We start from the raw sequence: 19030 nt of genomic DNA, 5'->3' as shown, positions 1-19030 counted from the left end.
CCATATATTTTTTATTATAGAAATACTGATATTTTACAGTCCCCCCTGATTATGATTTGAGACATATCATAATCAATCCTAACTCATTCTCTCACCATTCGTATCACATTCATTCTTTATTCTGAAAACCTTGTATCACCATCTGCCCTGAATGTCATCTGAATTTTCAAACCTATTGTAAAAACAAAAATTAGATCAGAGAGTTATATTTTTTCGTTTTAACATCTCTCTTAAAATATCATCTTCCTTTTTCATTTCTATCTTTATATTCTTATAAATTCTCCTAATTTTACACATAATAATTATTTGATATATTATACACAGCAAAACTATGATAAATAGAATAACAATCGGATTAGACAATACATTCCCTGCTGCCATTTTCGCTGAAGACTGTGACCAACTCGTTACAGATTTTCCTAAATTCCTCCACCAAGATGACCCTGACATACTCGTCCATTCATGTTCAATATCATTTAGATTACCTTGTTCATGTCTAAATACAATTTCAGCTTCTTTTAATTGTTTTGTCAGCAGATTTAATAAACCCTTGTCTTTCTTTATTTCATTTGTCCACAAATCCCAAGGGAATTTATTGACTTGTGACAAATTGAACTGGATCGGAAGGATTTTCAGACGTCTTGAGCTTATTGACGTAATATTAATACTTCCTTCCCTCTTTGTGAGAGTTTTAACATTTCCCTCAATACAATATAAACCCATTGTCAGATTTTCGACATGTACACAAGATGAGAAGAATGCAGAAACTGCTTCTTTTCCTGACATGACTTGGAAACAAGTTTTGTTAGCGCTTACTGGTGTCACCAAGTCATGTATCGTGTGGACATTCTCAACTCTGGCATGACAAGAAGTATGATTATGGAAACATGAATGATAAATGACTTTATCCTGTCCAGGTAGACACATTACCTTGGAAACAAAATTTAAGCATGACGAAATGTCTAATTGTTCAGTGTTGATACCATCAAATGCAAAATCTGTGTACTGTAATTGATAATATAACAATTGTGTAGGGCTGACAGGAATTCCCAGAACACCTATAGGAACCAGGGTTTCTTCTCTTCCTGACACTGGAATCAGTGATGTTCCTACACAAATGTTCTGTTCACATCCTAACCACTTATTTACCCACAAATCTGTATGGTTTAACGCAAAGTTATATTCTATGGGCAAATTTCTTATTAGCCCTAAAGGGGTAATTCCACTTTGTAAGGCTTGTGCAATCATTTTCAGATTGGTGGAATATTCAATCTGAATTTCTAGACATGTTTTGGCCACTTGAGATTCCTGTTCACTTTCCATTAAAGCTAAAGTAGCATCTTGAAGATGTGATACAGAAGATCCCAATACAGTAGCAGTGTTCAAAACCATCTTTTCAAGGACTTGATTCAAGCTTTTCTGAATCTTTACCCCTTTTCCTCCAATATACCCAATATTTTCCAGATCTGATTTAAGTGTATGAATGTCCATAGTGTTAATTAAACTTCCTACTGTTCCTAATCCCCCCAAAATACCTTCAAACACTCCCCTCTTACTTCTAACCTGTGTTGAAGTTCTTTTCCCAAACCATTGTTCTATTCCCATCTCCATGTTAGTGAGATGTGACTGACACTGGGGATATCTAGAAGAGATTTTCCAGTTAGACATGTTAAAGGTCCATACCATGGTCAGAAACACTCCATCTCGTAACAGAGGTTTAGTTTGGAACTGATTGATCTGAAAAGGAGTAGATGGTTGAAATCTTGTCTGTGTGCATACATTATCTACTGCTGATCATATATTTACATTTACATCTCTACATTGTTTGTAGTTATATTTCGTTAAAATGCAACATTGGTAAAGTCCAGAATCCTTAGGAGATGGATTATCTACAGAAAAAATAAAATCCTTATTTAACCATCTCACATTACCGGATTGACCTCTGTGTATAACATTTGTTGGACCATTTGAAAAACTTCCCAAAAATGATTTATCTTTGGTCCATATTAACAAAGATTCTGAAGGTAGCTCTAACCTCGTGCTGCATTTTAGTAATAAAGGAGACATATTTTCTTGACTATATACTGCTTGTGGTGTAACCCTTACTTCTGGAGCTATAGTATTTGAAACTGTAAAAACTACAGATACCTGTACTTGTACTGGTTCTCTGGTTATCTGAAAATTCCATGTTTTTACCCAATCCTCGTCTCCTTCTGTAATAGAAAGAAATGCAGGATCTAAAACTTTCCCAAAAAGTTGTGTCCTTAACCAAGCATCTGTTTTGGATGTTTCAACTTTCCCTTTTGCGATCATATCATTTGTAATGTCGCCTGACCACACAGCTTTCTCTTCACCTCTTATCTCTATATTCCAGAATAACACATCTGTAGGACTACATTCCCATGTGCCTGTCTTATTATTGTGTATATAATCTCCTTGTAACTGTGTGAACTTCGTCTTAGGTCCTGTGGCTGCATGTAATATTATGTCAGTGTCATGTATGAAGTGTAGCTCAATACAGCATTTTGCACCAAAACCCATGCAAATGTTTCCAGTAATATCTACTGAATCGTCCGGTATGTCCTCATCTATTAAGCTTTGTAGATTCGTTCCTCTTGGTTTCCTTGGATGTAAAGTTCCTTTGAAAAGTTCCTTCACTTCACTAGTATTTGTTCCATGGTGTGAAATATCTTCAGCGTAGATCACAGTTGAAACAGTACAAAACAGCAGAAATGTGATTCCCATCAGATAGTAGCTTTTCCTGGGCAACGTCTTTTTCTCCTGAAGGATTGGTGTTGAATCCCTTCCGTCAAAGACGTGGAGTTTCATATTCCAGTTCTTATTGGAATCCATTTCCTCCTAAAAGAAATGCAGTATCATTATTTTGCAATATACAGTTTGCATTGATCAACATGTACCCACAATTTTTGTTGTCTGCGGGTATTTTTAACCACCTTAGATGCTCGTTCCACAAGAATCATCACTTGTCCCATGGTTTCGATGATTTCAAAGGGACCTTCCCAATTACTTTCCCAAGGTCCATTCTTCCTGAAAGTTTTAATCATCACTAGAGCCCCTTTCTTGAATTTGGATACATATGGTGGCTCCATTCTCTGCATTCTTGATGCAGCATGTGGAAGAATCGTTTTCAAATTTTCCTGCAACAATTGCAACCATTTGGATCTTGCAACAGCATCTTTTTGTGGTGTAGACAAAAATGGTTCATGAGGAAATATCAATGGCATTTTTCTTCCTGTCATCAGTTCAAAAGGAGTAAACTGAGTTGTGGCAGAGGTTGTTCCTCTTACACTCAACAGTACAAAAGGTACTGCATCAACCCAAGTATTGCCTTTGTCCAATAACATCTTGACAATTCTGGATTTTATTGTTCTATTCATCCTTTCCACAATACCAGCAGACTGTGGATGGTAGGGTACATGAAACTGTTGTCGTACCCCTAGAATAGCACAAACGGCTTGCATGATTTTTCCTGTAAAGTGACTTCCTCGATCAGAGGTGATCATTCTAGGGATCCCCCAAGTACAAAAGACATGATTAACTAATGCTCTAGCTGTAGACAAAGCATCATCTTTCCTGACAGGTAAAATTTCAACCCACTTAGAAAAAACATCTACTACAACCAATGCATACCTGAGACCATTTTTACCTGATGGTAACGGTCCAATGTAGTCGATTTGTAACGTAGACCATGGACCATCTGCAGGTGCGATTCGGAGTAGTGGCGGTTTCTGTCCTTTTGGTCTTGGATTAATTTGGGCACAAATGAGACATGATTCAACAATACTTTGCACTGTCTCCTCCATCTTTTCCCAGTAAAATTTCTCTCTGAGAATGCCTAATAATTTTTGTTGGCCCAAATGACCCAAACTTTCATGATTGTATTTTGTGAACTCAACCTGTAGATGTCTTGGGACAACAGGACGCAACTCCCCGTTTAAGTCATGACACAAAACCCCGTTTTCACAAACAAAGGGAGGTTTTGGATCAACCCGGGAAGCAACAAGAGATGAGTCTTTTTCTTGTTCTTCCGCAAAATAAGGGATATGCGTGTCTGTTCTTTGAACTGCTGAAACCTCGAGAGGATCAGGGTCAAACACCTCTTCTCCTGTCAGGGCTGCCTCTTTGGCTAGCATATCTGCGGTTGCATTTCCAACAGATAATTCATCCTCAGATTTTTTATGGGCCGGAACTTTGATAATAGCAAAACCATTAGGGTTTTTTGATGCTATCTTGAAAATTGTCTTCAGTGCGTCACTGTGAACAAGAGTCTTATTAGATGAATCTACATAGTCTCTTTTTTCCCAAACTGGCAAGTAATCTGTCAGTGATGTAACAACATAAGAGCTATCGCTGGAGATTGCAATGGGACACTGATCATCTGCTTCATTCAGCTGTAGTACCATTTTTACTGCTTCTAGCTCTGCCCTTTGAGCTGAAAAATGACTCGGTAATTTGTGCTTCACAACCTGTCCTCTTTAAGGATAAAAAATGGCATATCCTGAATAATAGTGCCCATCTGAATAGAATCTGGAACCATCTACAAAAATTAGTTCATCTGTTACCTCTGTCTTCCATCTGAAAAGTGATGGGCTTGGATCCTGAAAAGACTGTAAACAATCATGAGTTTGTCCTTCCTATTGCATCAGCTGAGGAACAACATATTTGGCCTTGTAATCTACCTCAATTTGTTTGGGAGACAATGAAAGTAACCAATGAGCAAATCTCTGATGTGACACACCTGGGATATTCTCAAAGAGAAGTTTCAGGGTAGAATGAGGAGTTTGCAAAATGATCTTGTTGAACCCGACAATATGTTCGGTTGCTTTGAGCGCAAAGTACACCCCAACCAGGTGTCTTGCACAGGTCTCAAAACCTCTTTCAACAGGAGAGAGAAGCTTAGAAAAATAGCCCAAAATTCTTCTCTCTTCTCCCTGCAACTGTAACAGCACAGCAGACACTGATCTCTCTGATGTGTGCACTTGCAATGCAAATGGAGCCGAAGGATCTACTGTGGACAAAGCAGGTGCATTCTGTAAATTCATTTTCAATTGTTCAAATGAGGTCTGCTCTTCATCACCCCAAGGACCAAAGTAATCACTGTTTTCACCTTTCAAAAGATCATATAAAGGTCTGGCCTTGTCTGCAAAACTCTCAATGAAATCCCTTGAATAGTTCATAAGACCTAAGAAATGTCTCAATGCCTTGTGTGATGTCGGAATTGGTAGGGAAGCAATTGCCTCAATTCTTTCCAGCAGTGGCTGCCTTTTTCCTGGACTCAACAACACTCCTAAAATTCTGACCTCAGTCACAATCAATTTGACCTTTTTGGTGTTCAATTTCAACCCTGCATCATGCAACAACTCAAACAATTCTGTCAGAAGAGAAACATGTGTCTCTTTATCCTCAGTAGACAATAAAATATCATCCACATATTGCAGAATGCAATCAGGCCTCGAAAATCTGGATAATACCTTTGCCAATGCCTGATGAAAAACACTAGGTGACAAATGTGCTCCTTGAGGTAACCTGCAAAACAGATATTGCTCGTCCAAGAAAGTAAATGCAAACTTATACTGACAACTCTTTTCAAGAGGTATACTGAAAAAAACATTACTGATGTCCAGTGCAGAGTATTTCGCCTTTGCATTCAACCTTGCCATCATGTCATGAGTATCTGCCACAATTGGTGCGACATTGGGTGTATGCTTGTTAAACATCCGTAAATCCAATATCATCCGATAAGAACCATCAGATTTCAAAACACACCACAAAGGATTGTTACTTACAGAATTAGCCTTTCGGATAACACCTTGATCTAACAATTCCTGTATGATCTTTGACATAGAATCAATTGATTCTGGAGGCAATTTATACTGACGCTGTGGCGGGGGATCTCGTCCTTCCATATTCACAATCACATTTTTCATTGTTCCAACCTCATTCCTGAACTGAGTCCAAAGAGAAGGAAATTGCTGTACAATTTCTGTCAATACCTCGTCATCATTAGTGTCAGGCCACAAATGGTCAGATGATACCACATCATTTAAGCAAATACTTCCAACATGGCTATAATCATTAGGGTCAATGACTACCGGTTTACAACCATTGGAATCTTTCCAGATCACTTGATTTCCTAGGTCAACTACCCATCCGAATTTCTGCATAAAATCTGTGCCAAGTATATTTTCAGAATCACGACAATACCAAATGTCAATTTCTGTTTTGAAAGAACTAGGTATTTCCAAAATCACATTGGGAACTAAGGTTGCTTTAGTTCCACCTTTTCCACTGAAACCGACAATTGTACAAACTGGTGAATCTGGGTTTAGCTTCAAATCAAGGTTTGTAACACTTAACTGAGCTCCTGTGTCAATGAGGAATACAGCATTCTGGCCTGCTAAACTTACTTTGATAAATGGTCTTCCACAGTCATCCAATGTAACTCGAGTCACAAATTCCAATGGATGTGGTACAGGAATAGTCTGTGATTGTCAGAAAGATGAAGGAGATGGGAGAAGACCAGTGTCCTTTTTAAAAGACCTTGGAATTCTATCCCTTGACTCTGTCTCCTTCACTGTCATCTCTCTGATCTGTCTGATTAATGGTGCATATGGTGACTGTGTTTGTCTGTTGGCAGTATGAGCAGGTGCAGATAATTGTAATGCAGGTGCGGAAGGTGTGGTGTATGATTTTGGCATGAGTCCGTTTTCCCTTCCAAGCTTACCTGTTCCTTGTGTACCTATTTCTGATTCTGCTCTCAAAAATTTCCTGCACTGCCACTTCAAATGTCCAGGTATACCACAAAAATAACAATGGATATTGTTCCTTTGTGTAGTATTTTTACCTCTATGATCAATGTGATCCCTGTTCTTGGAGAATACTGTGGCTCTAGGTTTCAGCTGACTGTCTTCTTTATCATGAACTACCGCTATTTTAGCCTTGACCTGGTTTTGTTTTATGGATGTCCTTATTCTGTCAATAAAAACTGTTGCTTCTTGCAATGATGGCTGAGTGTTAGCCAATTGCACTGAGGCAGGATCTAAGTACTTGAACTTCTTTACAAAAAATTTGATCATGGATGCTGGCTCTTCGTGAGGCCCGAGATCCATTACCATCCTATAGGCCTGTTCAAACTTTACCAAAAAAGAGAATGGGTCTTCAGAAATATTTGTTTGTAAACTCCCTAAAATATCAACTGTAGGCATGTCTTCTCCAGTTGTAAACAATACTAATTGTCTAAGTCTGTCTTCTTTTGTACTATGTGCCATTTCATTCTCATCATTTAATCTGGGTGTGGTCTGTAATCTTTTTCCCATATGTGAAGGTAACCAAACTTTGAATATTTTATTCTTTTGCTCGTCATTCAGATTGTATTTGTCTGTGTTTGATTCAAAAATGTCCGCATTATAAAAGGCATCCATCTTATCATTGTAATTTGGAATGTCTTTTACAATTTTCATTAACTGATCGTGTATTTTCAGATTAATGCGTGCTGCTCTGTCATGTAATTTTTTCCGCTGTAATTCTACTGCCTCTAATTCCTCTACTGAAGCATCTGGATCCTGCATATTTGGTACAAATGATGACGCAGCAACACTGTCCTCCTGTTTACCTGTTGATCTTGTGTTAGCAGAAACCCTTTTTATATCTTGTCGTAATTTGGACAATAACTCTGTCCTGGTATCTATTTGATCCTCCAATTGCTCTATGTGCTCTGACAAAATCAAGCAATTTGGACAATCAAGGTAATCCCCGTCAGACTCTTGTGTGTCACGTGGTGTGTCAGTGTGATTAATGTCTTGTGTGACAATGCATGTTTTATAGGTGTTAGGTTCAGTTTTCTCAAAGACTAGGCTATTATACACATGGACTAGCTGCATAACATTCTGAAGTTTCCTTTGTAATTTTCTTACTGAGAAAAACCTTTTGTCAATTTTAACATTTTCTGCCTCACATTGATTATACAAACTAGACCATAATTGGGCATCCGTATGATTATGAACAAACTTGAAATCTATGTTACTTTTCTTACAATAATTATAGATAAAATCCATTTTTTTCCTCACCTATTGAGAGTCTTTCCCGTCAATGGATGGTCCTCTGTGTCCTTATGCAATCCTCAGATCTCCATCTGGATGAGACGCATGCAGCTCTGTACGATCCTCACCCGTCGTCTCTAGGTTCAGTCTGATCCTTGTGCCGTGAAATAGTGGAATTCCTGAGGAGGCTTGTACAACAGGTGTTTTTAGCAGAGTTCTCGTGCTCTCCCCCCTTGTACAATCGAGGAAGGAATGCCAGCCAAAATTAGCACAAAAGAGCAGGCTGGCTTTGGCTCGCCAAAATGAAGAAAAATATATATCTTCCTTACTTACTTACAAGTAAGTGCTCGGTTGAGAATTAAAAAGTAAAAGCAATGTTGAATTGAGGATAAAATAAATCTTGTTTTAATTGTTCATTCAAAAAGTGATTACAAAAATGAAGAAAAGTAAGTTCATGACATGCAATAATTATTTGGAGAGAGAAACAAGCATCGTTCTTACATATAGTCTTGAGCAGCTGTGATCCGGGTGTTCGAGAGTCTCAAGGGATATGAGATCTCCTGAACAAGAGTTAGGTCGGCTTATATACTATTTTGACCTATAAACTACAACCACATATGGTGGCTTGCCTCTATGTTCATAACTTCTTCCATATTAAGTGAACCCTAGTTATTTTAACAATATGCATACAGTTATTTATGCATTACCTTAGTCTGAGATATTTAAGCCTAAAGCCTGAGATCTTTAGAACCATTCATTACCTCTAAATAGTCACATTTTGACAGCTCTGACACGTGACTTATACGTTTGACAAGTAAGAAACAGCTGTATGAGCCAAGGCACTCAGAATAACTCAGTCACTTCTCTAAAGTAAGCAGAGCCTGTTAGCTGGACTAGACTCTGTATGTGAGAATTAATCTATATATTTTTTATTATAGAAATACTGATATTTTACATGTGGATAGGATAAGGGGTCTGCAATCCGCTAGTTACCAACCTCTCCTGTTTTCTGGGCTTAGCTTGCTTTTTGTTTTTTCCTCCTCGGTGACTCATTCATAACAGAATCACCAGCCATACCGCAGATTCTAAGGTACTCAAAAGCAGGAGAGAATTGTAAAGAAAAAAAAAAGTGTCGGAATTTTTTTTTTTTATATGTATATTTTCTCCTCTTTTTCTCTGGGGCTGTAGGAGGATTCTTTTTTTTTTTCTCCTTGATGGAGATTAAGCAATTGTCTGATCGTGTGGAGCAGCTCGCTGCTGAAGAGCGGGGAATTTCCGCCTATCTCACTCATTCACATGCTGTTGAACCAAAGATCCCTGATGTGTTTTTTGGGGATCGGTCTAAATTTTTGAATTTTAAGAATAATTGTAAATTATATCTTGCCTTGAAGCCTAACTCATCGGGGAGCTCTGCGCAGCAGGTTAAAATTGTCATCTCCTTGCTGCGCAGCGATCTCCAGGATTGGGCGTTTTCTTTGACACCTGAAGATCCTGTTTTGACTAATGTGGATGCATTTTTTCAAGCCTTGGGGTTGTTATATGATGAACCTAATGCTATTGATCAAGCTGACAGAGCCCTATTGGCATTGAACCAGGGTCAGGATCCTGCAGAGTTATACTGTCAGAAATTCCGAAAGTGGGCGGTCCTTACTACATGGAATGATAGTGCATTGGCAGCTCTATTTCGGAAGGGTTTGTCTGAAACTTTAAAAGATACTATGGTGGGATTTCCTGTTCCCTCTGGTCTTGATGATTCTATGTCATTAGCCATTCAAGTTGATCGGTGTTTACGTGAACGCAAGACTACACGGGAGGCGCTGCCACCTTTTGAACAAATGTCTGAACCTATGCAATCTGATAGAGTTTTGTCTAGGGCGCAACATCAGGAGTTTAGAAGGCGTAATAAGCTGTGTTTTTTTCTGTGGAGATGCCTCTCATGTTATTTCTGTCTGCCCTAAATGAGAGAAACGTTTTGCACACACATTTGCTGTGGGTGGTATACAACCTAAGTTTCTTTTGGCAATTACTCTGATCTGCTCCTTATCCACATTTTCCACCAAGGCTTTTGTGGATTCAGGAGCAGCCTTGAATCTAATGGACTTGGATTTTGCTAAACATTGTGGTTTTCCTATGACACCTCTGCGGACGCCTATTCCATTGAGGGGTATTGATGCTACTCCTTTGGCGAAGAATAAACCTCAGTTTTGGACCCAGGTGATAATGCAGGTCGCCCCAGACCACCAAGAAAATTGCAGATTTTTGGTGTTGCATAATTTACATGATACCATTGTTCTGGGTTTTCCCTGGTTGCAAATCCATAATCCGGTTTTGGATTGGAAATCTGTGTCTGTGGTTAGTTGGGGTTGTCGGTGTGCTCTTGGCGACACTCCTGTTTTCTCCACCTCTCACCAGACACATGATGTTCCTGACTATTTGGCTGATTTTTATGATGTATTTAGTGAGAGCAAGTCCGCGTCTTTGCCTCCTCATAGGAGTTATGACTGTGCAATTGAGTTGAGACCTGGGTGTAAATTTCCTAAGGGTCGACTTTTCAATTTATCTGTACCCGAACACGAGGCTATGCGATCTTATATTAAGGAGTCGTTGGAGAAGAGTCATATTAGACCATCTTCTTCACCCTTAGGTGCTGGTTTTTTTTTCATGGCCAAGAAAGATGGTTCATTAAGGCCTTGTATTGACTATCGTTCCCTTAACAAAATTACGGTTAAATATCAGTATCCGTTACCCCTGATTTCTGATTTATTCTCCAGAGTTAAAGGTGCTTGCTGGTTTACCAAGCTTGACCTCAGGGGGGCGTATAATCTTATTCGCATCAAGCATGGGGATGAATGGAAGACGGCGTTTAATACTCCAGAGGGATATTTTGAGTACCTGGTGATGCCTTTTGGGCTCACTAATGCCCCATCTGTCTTCCAATCCTTCATGAATGATATTTTCCGGGACTTTGTGGATAAGTTTTTGATCATCTATCTGGATGATATTTTGATCTTTTCCAGGGATTGGGATTCTCATGTGGAACATGTTCGGAATGTGTTATGGATTTTGAGGGAGAATTCCTTGTATGTTAAGGGATCGAAGTGCCTTTTTGGTGTACAGAGAATTTCATTTTTGGGATTTATTTTGTCTCCGTCAACTATTGAAATGGACCCGGCCAAGGTACAGGCCATTTATGATTGGGTTCAACCCACTTCTTTGAAGGCTCTCCAGAAGTTTTTGGGTTTTGCTAATTTTTATCGTAAATTTATAGCTAATTTTTCTGGTATTGCTAAACTACTGACTGATTTAAGGGTGCTGATGTGCTGAATTGGTCTTCAGAGGCTGTTTCGGCCTTTCAGGAGCTGAAGCGGAGGTTCACTTCTGCTCCGGTTTTGCGGCAACCTGATGTCTCACTTCCTTTTCAGGTGGAGGTAGACGCTTCAGAGATTGGTGCAGGAGCTGTTTTGTCCCAAAAAGATCCGGTGAAGTCTAAAATGAATCCCTGTGACTTCTTTTCCCGAAAGTTCTCCCTATCTGAACGCAACTATGATGTGGGGAATCGGGAATTGTTAGCCATGAAATGGGCATTTGAGGAGTGGAGACATTGGTTGGAGGGAGCTAGACATCAAGTTGTGGTCCTCACTGACCACAAGAATTTGATTTACCTTGACTCGGCCAAACGCTTGAATCCTAGACAGGCTAGGTGGGCCTTGTTTTTTACGCGTTTTGATTTTGTGGTCTCCTTTCTTCCAGGCACTAAGAATGTTATGGCAGATGCCCTTTCTAGGAGTTTCTTTGCTGATTCTCCTATTGTGACCAAGCCTACTACCATCCTAGGTGAGGGGGTAGTTCTTTCTGCCATCTCGCCTGATTTGAGACGTGCTCTGGAAGAATGCCAGGAGGACAAACCTGAGCGTTGTCCTATGGGAAAATTGTATGTTCCTGACCAGTGGAGGAAGAGAGTGATGTCTGAAGTTCATTGCTCCGCATTGGCAGGTCATCCAGGTATTTTTGGTACCAGAGATTTGGTGAGTCGGTCTGTTTGGTGGCCTGCCTTATCTCGTGATGTCAGGAATTTTGTGCAGTCCTGTGGGACTTGTTCTCGGTCTAAACCCTGTTCTCGCTCTAGTGGGTTGTTGATGCCCTTGCCGGTGCCTAAGAGGCCATGGACCCATATTTCAATGGATTTTATTTCTGATCTTCCTGTCTCTCAGAGAATGACTGTTATCTGGGTGATTTGTGATAGATTCTCTAAGATGGTCCATCTTGTACCACTCCCAAAGTTGCCATCTTCCTCAGAGTTGGTACCCTTGTTTTTACAACAGATGGTTCGGTTGCATGGGATTCCTGAGAACATTTTATTGGACAGAGGAGTTCAGTTTGTTTCCAGATTCTGGAAAGCCTTTTGTTCCATGCTGGGAATTCAGTTGTCCTTCTCCTCTGCGTTTCACCCTCAGACCAATGGGCAGATGGAGAGAACAAACCAGACTTTGGAGTCCTATTTGAGATGTTTTATATCTGCTTGGGTTTCATTTTTGCCCTTGGCCGAATTCGCTTTAAATAATAGAGCTAGTTCTACCACCTTGATGTCCCCCTTTTTCTGTAACTTTGGGTTTCATCCTCGATTTTCTTCAGGGCAAGTGGAATCTTCAGCCTGCCCAGGTGTCGACACTGTGGTAGAGAGAATGCAGCATATTTGGGACCAAGTAGTGGATAAGTTGTCTCTCCCAGGAAAAGGCCCAGCGGTTTTCTAACCGGCATATGACCATTGGTCCCCGGTTTAAACTGGGTGATATGGTTTGGTTGTCATCAAAGAATATCTCTATGAAGGTGGCTTCTCCAAAGTTCAAGCCAAGATTTATTGGACCTTACAAGATTTTAGAGATTCTTAATCCGGTTTCTTTTCGATTGGCTCTTCCTTTTACGTTTAAGATCCATAACGCGCTTCATAAGTCGCTGTTGAAGAGATATGTTGAGCCAATAGTTCCTATGGCGGCACCTCCTGACCCTGTATTTGTTAAAGGTAATGTGGAATATGAGGTAGAGAAAATACTGGATTTTCGTCTGGCTAGACGGAGACTCCAGCATTTGGTCAAGTAGACAGGTTATGGCCAGGAGGACAATTCTTGGGTCTCTGCCTCTGATATTCATGCCGATAGATTGATTCGTGCTTTTCATCGGGCCCATCCTGATCGGCCCTGGTGGCGTGAATGAGGGTTCGGTGACCCCTCCTCAAGGGGGGTACTGTTGTGAGCTCATTTTCGGGTTTGCCTCTGGCTTCTGGTGAGGGTTATGGAGCTGGCTGTGCTGACAGAGGAGTAGTGAATTCTCTATCTGGACTCCCTCTGTTGGTGAAGTGAGGGAATGAAGCTGATCTAAATGGCAGAGCCCGACCACCTGAGGAAGAGGACTTTGATTGGATGCCAGGAGTTTCTGTTTGGATTTAATGCAGCCGACTCCCTAGTTTTGTTGCTGGTGATTTCTCCTGACTGTGGCTTCTGGTTTCCAGTTTGGTTCCTGCCTTCTTAAAGCTAAGTTTTCTCTGCTATTGTTCATGAGTTTTTGTCTGGTTTGCTTAGTTTTTGTGTTCAGCCAGCCCTGGCTGGGACTGGGCTGAATCCCCATTTTGTCTCTGATCAGTTGATCTCTTTTGCTCTGTCTTCAGAATATACCTGAGTGCTGATATAGGGAATTGAAGTCTAGCGACTTCAGGGTCTTTTTTTTATCAGACGTGTTGGACATTTTTTTGGCAGGGTTTTTTGCGTGATTGCAGACAGCAGCTTTTCTTTCCTGTCCTTTCTAGTTAGTGAGGGCCCTATTGTTTGCTCAGCCTATCTTTCTATCTGTGTTTGTGTTTTCATCTTGTTTCACTGACAATACATGTTGGGGGCTGTCTATTGCTTTGGGGTCTGCTCTGGGGCAGTTTAGATTTTCCCTTTCTTTCTTTAGGCTTATTCAGTTGTCCGGCTGTGACGAGGCGTCTAGGACCACCGTAGGCACGCTCCACGGCTACTGCTAGTTGTGTGGATAGGATCAGGGGTCTGCAGTCCGCTAGTTACCAACCTCTCCGGTTTTCTGGGCTTAGCTTGCTTTTTGTTTTTTCCTCCTCGGTGACTTATTCATAACACAAGTCCTCTTCTTCTCTGAAGAGGCAATTTCCATATTTAATTTCCCAGGGAAGCATGCATGGCGTATAAGTCTCCTCACTTTGACATGCCTGGGTCATCCCATCAATGTTTTTTTTAATGTGTAGAACAGATTTCCATTGGCGAGAACCATTCAGATTGTTACCATCTGGTGAATCATTGTTTTTTTCTGGGGCTGGAGGGTGTCACTGTATGGAACCCCAAGGATTGCACTTTTAATTTTTCATCTAGCTGAGTCATTCTTCATAACATTATTATTTTCGTTTCCACGATTTTTCTCTTCATTGAATATTTTGTTTTACATTTGGAAGAAATCCTCTACTTCACCCATTGTCAAACTCACAACAAGCAGATCTTCCACTATCCCCAAAAGATCCCCTTCTGCGAGCACAATCACCCAGAAAAAACTTCCACTCTGACAGTACCTCCATCACGGGGCCTTACGCAGTGGCCTTCCCCTGCAACGTATCGCCCACTCGGCCCTTCACCACGGGCTAAGCTAAGCGGAGAACCATAATAAGTGCATTAGTTTTTATGGACCATCCAGCTGTATACTATTGACATCCATCATATATAACGAGTACTGAGCCATGGTGCAACTATCATCCGCATTGCTCAGGGCACAGCGACTGCCGTGATAAAGGCCCTGCGTGGCCAAAACGTTGGCTCATTTCTGTAGTTCATGGCTCAGTTCACCTTTATAACATTTTCCACCTTATCTGCTGATTTGAGGCCGAAGTTTTCTTCTAACTTCTACTGGCATCCATCATATATAACGTGTACGGTCACGTGAATGTCCACTCTTGAACACTATTTTGTTTTTCCAAGTAGGTGTGTGCTGATTTAATTTTTTAATAAAACTTTATTGTTGTCATGGCTTCTTTTTTTACCTGTTGCAAAGTTCCAAATCCCCTTCCGCCACCACTAGAAGGAGCTCACTGTATAGTATTGATGCATTAAGCTCCTAAGCTCTCTCTAGTGGTGACTGCAGATAGGCAGAATTTCTCCTGGCTTGTACAGGGTGGGCCATTGATATGGATACACCTAAATAAAATGGGAATGGTTGGTGATATCAACTTCCTGTTTGTGGCACATTAGTATATGGGAGGGGGGAAACTTTTCAAGATGGGTGGTGACCATGCTGGCCATTTTGAAGTCGGCCATTTTGGATCCAACTTTATTTTTTCCAATAGGAAGAGGGTCATAAGTGACAAACTTATTGAGAATTTCACAAGAAAAACAATGGTGTGCTTGCTTTTAATGTAACTTTATTCTTTCATGAGTTATTTACAAGTTTATGACCACTTATAAAATGTGTTCAAAGTGCTGCCCATTGTGTTGGATTGTCAATGCAACCCTCTTCTCCCACTCTTGACACACTGATAGCAACACTGCAGAAGAAATGCTAGTCTAAGGGGGTCAGATTCCTTGTAGGAATGCTCGGACCTAACACCCATAATGTAGTGGTGCACCATCTTGCTGGAAAACCTCAGGGAAAGCGCCATCTTCAGAGCATAAAGAGGGCAACACATCATCATGGAGCAATTTCAGATATCCAGTGGCATTGAGGTTTCCATTGGTGAAGAATGGCCCCACTATCTTTGTACCCCATATACCACACCATACCAACAATTATGGGTGTCAGGTCCGAGCATTCCTACATGAACAGTTTCCTGGAAAGTGGATTGGTTGTCGTGGGCCAGTTAAAATGCAACGCCCGCTAGGGCTGGTGGGGGTACTCGGTACCGGGCCCGTTGATCTCAATGGGAGTTGTCACGGCAGCTGCGTCCCGGCCCGTGGCCCTGGGCGTCCATTGTAAAAGGGGAATGTTAAGTGTGCTAGTAATGATTAAAGTTTATGAGTGAATGATTTGTGACGTCACCTGTGGTGTTCGGCAAGGGAGGTGTTAAGCCGATGCTGCAAGCAGATCCTCAGGGACAGAATGTGTGGTGCAGCAATGATGTTGTGGCCCTCCACAGGTAGGGCTGTAGTCCCAGGGCAGTGTAGATGAAGAGATAGTCAAGCGATAGGGGAGAGATATAGATTGTACAATGCCAGGCACAGAGATGTAGCAGTGCTGAGCGTGTTGGCGCAGGAATAACTGGAGGACACCCGGGCATGTAGTTCCAAAGCTTTACTCACAGTCTGTTGGACATACAGGTACCCGCATCCATGCCGTGTCCTCCGGGTCAGGGGCTCAGTCAACCTCCAAGATAGGTGAAGCACTCCGTTCCAACACTCCGCCAGCATATGCCTTTCCTGAACATCTCCCTCTTAGCGCCTAGTTGAAGTACTCACAGTACTGAGTTACACTGGAGTTCCTCCTTTCAGATGTTCCTATGAACTCTACTTGTACAGCAAACAGCTGTAGCCTGCTTCGGGGACTCCTTGCTACTAAGTCCTGGCTTACCTACGATGCTGTTTTGCCCCCAAGTCTTGTGTGGGAATAAAGTGGTCACTACTTCTATTTCTCCGGTGTCTGCTGCAGGACCATTAGTATCCATACAACCTCGGGGACCGGACCCCGGCCTTGCGCTCAGAACTTGGTTCTCTTCTAACCCTAATCCTTAGTCCTCTCCTTCTCCTTACGTTCCGTACAAAACTATCTTTCTTATGGAGAATCAGGCTTTCTGAAAATGTCTCTTTCCTGTGCCAGCAGATCCAGGTCACTGAGGTCTGCTGCAGCACTTCCCTCCTCCATCCCACTCCGAGGATCTCCTCAGACCATCTCTCGTCACAGACCCTCTGCCTCAGACTCCCTGAGTCAGACTGCCTGAATCCTAACCTCTCCCGCTCTCTGGTGCAGACTAAGCTCCACGCACCTCCCAGCACTCTTCGTGTTCCAAGCAGGGAGCCACCAAAGGTGCTTTGCTACACTACTATGTTGTGTGGGATGCAGATGTTGGAGTGTGGTCAGGTGTCTCCACTTTACCTGGATGGTGAGGTACCACACCTCAGGAGGAGGTGCAGTACCTCTGTGGAGACTGAACCCTCAGGGGTGACAATTTCTATTCCTCCGGTGTCTGCTGCAGGACCATTAGTATCCATACAACCTCGGCGACCGGACCCCGGCCATGCGCTAAGAACTTCTAGGAAGGGCTCTCCTCTAACCCTGGTCCTTAATTCTCTTCTCCTCACGTTCCGTACTAATCCTTCTTTCTTATGGAGAATCAGGCTTTCTAAATGTCTCTTTCCCGTGCAAGCAGACCCTGGTCACTGAGGCCTGCTGCAGCACTTCCATCAATCGAACCCTCTCCCGGGGATCTTTCACACTTACTGACTAAATCCTATCTTCTTCCCTCTCTTCTCAGTGCAGACTAAGCTCCACCCACCTCCCAGCACTCTTCGTGTTCCATGCAGGGAGCCACCAAAGGTGCTTTGCTACACTACTATGTTGTGTGGGATGCAGGTGTTGGAGTGTGGTCAGGTGTCTCCACCTTACCTGGATGGTGGGGTACCACATATCAGGAGGAGGTGCAGTACCACTGTGGAGACTGAACCCTCAGGGGCACCACAGAATGGCCGCCAAGGTCTCCCGATCTGACCCCTTAGACTTTTATCTTTGGGGTCATGTGAAGGCAATTGTCTATGTTGTGAAGACACGAGATGTGCAGCATCTGAAACAATGGATACTGTGAGCCTGTGCTAGCATTTCTTCTGCGATGTATATATGTATGATGTGTATATGGGCCCGGGACTATGGGATGGCGGATATGTATGATGGGTATATGGCCAGGGACTATGGGATGGAGGATGCGTGATTGGTATATAGGCAGTGAACTATTGGATGGAGGATATATATGATGGGTATATGGGCACAGGACTTTAGGATGGAGGATATGTATGATGGGTATATGGGCACTGGACTATGGGATGGAGGATATGTATGATGGGTATATGGGCACAGGACTTTGGGATGGAGGATATATATGATGGGTATATGGGCACTGGACTATGGGATGGAGGATATAATGGGTATATGGGCACTGGACTGTGGGATGGAGGATATGATGGGTATATGGGCACTGGACTATGGGATGGAGGAAATGTATGATGGGTATATGGGCACTGGACTATGGGATGGAGGATGCGTGATGGGTATATGGGCACTGAACTATTGGATGGAGGATATATATGATGGGTATATGGGCACAGGACTTTGGGATGGAAGATATGTATGATAGGTATATGGGCACTGGACTATGGCATGGAGGATATGTATGATGGGTATATGGGCACAGGACTTTGGGATGGAGGATATGTATGCTGGGTATATGGGCACTGGACTATGGGATGGAGGATATAATGGGTATATGGGCACTGGACTATGGGATGGAGGAAATGTATGATGTTTATATTGGCACAGGACTTTGGGATGGAGGATAAGTATGATGGGTATATGGGCACTGGACTATGGGATGGAGGATATAATGGGTATATGGGCACTGGACTATGGGATGGAGGAAATATATGATGGGTATATTGGCACAGGACTTTGGGATGGAGGATAAGTATGATGGGTATATGGGCACTGGACTATGGGATGGAGGATATGTATGATGGGTATATGGGCACAGGACTATGGAATGGAGGATATGTATGATGGGTATAAAGACACTTTACTATGGGATGGAAGATATGTATGATGGGTTTATGGGCACTGGACTATGGGATGGAGGATATGTATGACGGGTATATGGGCACTGGACTATGGGATGGCGGATAATCATTACAATTTGTTATAACTAACCACAGTTAGTTACTATGCCTGGGCAACGCCAGGCTCTTCAGCTAGTGACATGATAATGAGGGGCGGGGCTTGATACA

The sequence above is a fragment of the Dendrobates tinctorius genome, unplaced genomic scaffold, assembly GCF_039654945.1.
Source record: "Dendrobates tinctorius isolate UK_male_01 unplaced genomic scaffold, ASM3965494v1 ptg000017l, whole genome shotgun sequence".
In the NCBI taxonomy this organism is placed as follows: domain Eukaryota; kingdom Metazoa; phylum Chordata; class Amphibia; order Anura; family Dendrobatidae; genus Dendrobates; species Dendrobates tinctorius.
Note: the sequence above shows the minus strand (reverse complement) of the source record.